Genomic DNA, 5,061 nt, shown 5'->3' on the forward strand with positions numbered 1-5,061 from the left:
GGGCAGCTCAGCCCCGAGCGGCCGGAGCTGAGGGAGGTCTGAGGGGGCTGCGCCGCAAAACGTGGCGAACGCCTCCTTGTCCTGAAGAGCTTGCCGTGCTGGGAGCCGGCTTCCTACATAAACTGTGCTGTCACCACATCAGAAGGTTTTGGTCTGACAAGTGAAATTACTTTTTTCCCTTTGGTTTTGTTCTTACGAGGTTTGCCCGCTCGGTTTTCCCTTTCTAAGCTGTACTTGTGATGAGGCGGTAATTCACGTGGATGCGGCATGACCATTAGCTTTGCACACCGGGTTTTTTCAGCACTCTGCTTTTTAATGTGTGGAGCAATTAAAAACAGGAAAAAGACTTCTCACTGCCTTCTTGGTTTATGCAGAGGAGACCTCTCTGCAGTCTCAAGCACTGATCTGTTTCTTACCTTGATATTTGTTAAACTTACCTAATAAAACCTGTATATATGCAAAAGAAAAATTAAAATCAAGCAACCCCCAGAACTTGAAAAGAAGTCTCACTGCAAGAAACAGTGGGCTTACATATACTTGCTCTTGTCCTTTTTAGGCAAAAGTTTAAACGAGGAGGTAGCACCTTATATCATGTCCTGACACTTCAGACAGCTGTAGACAAGGCAAGTTCTTGCACACAGACTTCCAGATTCTCAGGAACAAAAGCAGCAAGTAATAACCAAATTGAAATGTAGAAGTAGCCAGCTGTATAAAAATAGCTTCACAAGCTCAAGTAATTGTTTTCCTGCTTTGTACTCAAGTCATTTTCCACGCTGAGTTTTCCCTTTTCTCTCTTGAGATCTTTCAGTTCAGGTCCTGCATTGCTCATAAAGATGTGGTTTTATTAAGTATGTGTGAACATTTAAGCTTCATCTCAGAGATTCTTAATAAGTTTTTATGCTGATCGGTGCACCTCTGAAACATTAATACTCATTTAGGAGATTAAAATAATAGTTTACAAAGCCAGAGTGTAAAAACTTTCTGGCATATCAGTTCATGACACGCATACAAGAATTTTGTTTTAATGGGAACATGTCAAGTATATTTAATTTAAAAAGCAAATTTCAACAACTTTCTTATTTTGATCTTATTTTATATATGAAGATAATGGGCCTGAAGAACCCCAGGTTTACTCAAAATTGAGAGGTCTAAACAATAAAATATCCATCCATAACACAGGACCAAAGCATACCAAACTTCCTTGAATAATTTCATCAATATGCCAGACATGGCTGTCCTTTAAGATCTCCCGTCCAGGGAACCCTTGGCTTCCTGAAAAATGCCAAATCAACTGTTGCTTGTGGTGGTAATATTGTATCCTGTTTGTTACAAATTCTGCTGGAACTGGTTAGTTTTAAGTAAACTCTGAAGCACCAGTTAAGTGTTGCCCCACTGTTAAATTTCTAGTTGGATTTGAACTTGTAATCTGCATGGAAAGTGCATGCAAGTGCTAGTGCCATTCAGCTCTTCTTCCCTCACAAATACAGAGACACGATGTACTTTAAAAGAAACAAAATATCTTCCAACAAGTGAGAGTAAGAAAGGAGTCATGTTTAAACTCCAGAGTTCTCTTTTGCAGCTTTCTTCCTGCAGACGCCTTTTAATAATAGAAATATTTCACTTATTAACCCTAATTGTCTGGGCTCCAGAATTTTAAGTTTTTGTTATGGTGAAATGAAAAATTCCAAGTATGCACCTCCCATAACTACCACTTAGATACAAGGGAGCTGCTGAGACAAGAAAGAAAAATTAAAAAAAAAAAAAAAAAAAAAGCATGCTGAAAAGTGAGTCCAGCCTTGAAAATGTAGCCTTGAAAATGTCATGGTCATTGCTGGCGTGAGGACTCCTTGTCCTGTGAGAGTAGAGGACATTTCAGGATCTGTTTTTGGAACTTTTTCCATGTTCTGTTCCACCAAGAATGTGGGGAAAGAACCACAAAATATTAAATAAAAAATGATAAAGATTCCTTATGTATCAAATTTTCTACATGTTTTCATCAGCCAGTGTTGCTCCTGAGTATGCAGGAGGGGAGAAATGTTGAGGCAGGGGGGAGCTATTTTGTCCATTTAGAGGGGGAAATTAATACCAAAGAGAAAACTAACTTGTTCACTGATCTGGTGGCTTATTTGTGTCACAAACTACAGTTGATCCAGCCTAAGGTGGCCTCTGATTTATTATTTTTGGTTTTCAGTGCCTTAATTGCAATAAATTAAATTATAATAAATAACATTAAAGAATATATGTTTTACTGGCCACATGGGGAATCAGCCTAGTAAAACTTTACTTCTTAGTTTATAATTCTATGTGACTATAACTTCTCTATGTAGACAAGTAAGTCTGCTGAAGCCAGGGATATGGTATGAAGGCAGAGTTTCTGTGAGCTGCTGGCATACTTCCTTTCCCACCTGCAAAGCACGATGTATGAGCACATAACAACAGATCTCCAGTGTCATCTGCAGGTTTGCAGAGGCATGTTAATCTCAAAGCCGTATTAAAATGTTTCTATATGCCCAGCAGTGGATGGGGGCTTCTGCATCAAACATGCTCATATGCTGGTTTGTCCATTTGATGCTGCGAGAATCGCTTGGCCTGGTTTTTCTTATGTAAAGAAATCTCGGGCTGTAAAAGTGTCTGACTCAGCAGAAGCTCAGAAACAGGTCGAGAAAGGCACTAGTGGGCATTTGTTTTAGAAGTTCTGCAGTCTGAGACAGCCAAATCCAGATCATCACACATTTTTTAGCAGCTAGACAAAGGTGCAATATTTCAAATTACATTATTTGGAGGTCTGTACTACCAGTGGTCACTCTGAAGTAACACAGAGGCACTAGAGCAGACCTGCACGATGCCTGGCACCCACATTCTCCGCCCTCCAAGTGCTGCACAGTATGTGTACAAGAGTACAAGCCTGCACGCTGCACCTTCATCCCGTGATGCAGAGCAGTCTGTGGGAGGTGCAGCTGCAGCTCAGGGTTTGTGTGCTTCTTGTGCAACGGAAAGTGCTAGGATCGAGTAGGGAGAGGGCTGTGCTGAAAGATCAAAAAGGCTGAGCCTTCAGAGGATGGAGGAAAGGAAACTAGGGGGAAAAGGTAACCCTACTGGCTGCAGCTTGATCTACATAAATCAAAGTCCTTTAATGAGACATTCTTGAGGTCTATTTTGTGGGTCTCTGTAACGCAGCTATGAGCAGAAATAGGAAAGGTCTTTCTTCCTGTGTGTAAAACCAGCTGCCTCCTGGGAACAGTGTCTCTTTGCCCTGGACCCTGCCAGAGGATCGAAGAAAATACAAGCATGTTCAGAGCTTGGTTGAAAACCTAGCAGACCTTGGGATATTAGGAACGACAGTGGGCTTGAAACACAAGGGCAATGTAAAAGCATGGATATTACATTTAACACACATCTGCTCCCTTGGGAATCCAGCTGGCTCATGAGCTTGCTTGGGAAGGACACGGTGACATGGAGATACTGTAAATATGTGCTGGGCCATCTCTGTACAGCCTCACACTGGTCCTGAGCCAAAACTGTCTGGTTTGGCCAGAGTGACAGAAAAGACCATCAGTGTCCAGTGCCCAGGGATGTTTTTTTCCTGGCACTGCTTTAAGTGATTAATATGGGTGTAGCTATTGTGCCTCAGCTGTGCGTGGATATAGGCAAGGGGGGGGGGGGCCAAACTGCTCAAACTGGGACACTGCAGAGAGTAAGTGAAGCAAAGAGGACCATAGTGCGTAACCACTAGGTCTAGGTGGATGTTGAATATTTTTTGTTGAACTTTTGAGCCATGTGTTGATTTTTTGATTTGTCCCTTTTGTTCCCATGTTCGTCAATCAGATTTTTCTGTAAGGGAGAATTTGCAGTTTGCTCTCCAGAGAGGCTGCTACCACTGGATTTGCTTTTTGGGATGTGATTGTACTTCTGGCTGATATGGAATATTCCTAATATTTTCCTGTGCTAGTCTTTTCAATAGGTGTATTTCTGCATATATCGTTATGGAAAAGGAGTTCTGTAGATAAGATCTTAAGTTTCAGTAATACAACTTGCAAAAGCAATGTGATTTGGCTAAAGAAAAAACAATTCTTAACAAAATGTTAATCTCAGTAAGTTGGGGTTTTTTTTATGGAATTGCTCTGGTTTTGAAAAACAGCATAATCTAAGTTAATTCATTAATATAATACCCTTAAATCCAGCTAGAAATAAAAACTGGTAATAAAAACCTGAATTGATTGCAACTAGGTGGAATGTTAATATTCCTTCAGTGTCCAGAAAAGGAAGAAATTAGAAAAAAGAACATACAGCGCATGGCAGAAAAGTATGAAGAGTAGCAGTAAGTGTCAAACTAAAGCAACAACAACCAGCTGCAAAATAACAGAATGTCAAGTGATGCAGCAAGTCTTCCTGATTAACTAGGCAGATTGCTAACTAGATTGTTAATTAGTGCAACCTCACACGCAGGCACCCGTTCATGTAAGATTGTTCACAGCATTCTGAGCTGCGTAATCCTATTGAAGCTGTGAAAAGCAACAGGTGTTGGGTTTGGGTATGGTCGGCATGTTAATTAGACCTGAGGAAAAAATCTTTAAAAACCACAGATGTTAAGTGTTTCAGTCCAGCTAAGTGCCGGCAATAGTGCTGGAGCTGTGTGTAAGGACAATTTATCACTATTGAATTCAAAATCCGTGTGGTGGCAGAAGCCGCTTTTTTGTGAGTCTTTATGGTCTTTTTTGGTTTTTTGTTTTTTAATTTAACATTAACATTTTCCTTGGGCATGGGCTGACAAAGGCTGGCTAACATTTTAATAGCAATGCTGTTATACATCATGGTATCCATATTGAAATATTTGGATATCTGAGATGCTCAGCAGTCAGTGGATAACATTAGAACAGGCTTCAGTCCCTTAGACGGCTGGTAGCAAGTAGGTGGCTATGAATATAGGCGCAGCAAAAAGGATGGGGTAGAAAATACATCCTTTTATCTTTTTTTTTTCTTTTTTTAGTAAACTGTAAATAAATTTAAATAATTTAAATTTATTTACATATATCATCCCAACTTAAGTACTGAATAACACAC

This window comes from Nestor notabilis, unplaced genomic scaffold (assembly GCF_000696875.1).
Source record: "Nestor notabilis isolate BGI_N333 unplaced genomic scaffold, ASM69687v1 scaffold6959, whole genome shotgun sequence".
Lineage (NCBI taxonomy): Eukaryota > Metazoa > Chordata > Aves > Psittaciformes > Psittacidae > Nestor > Nestor notabilis.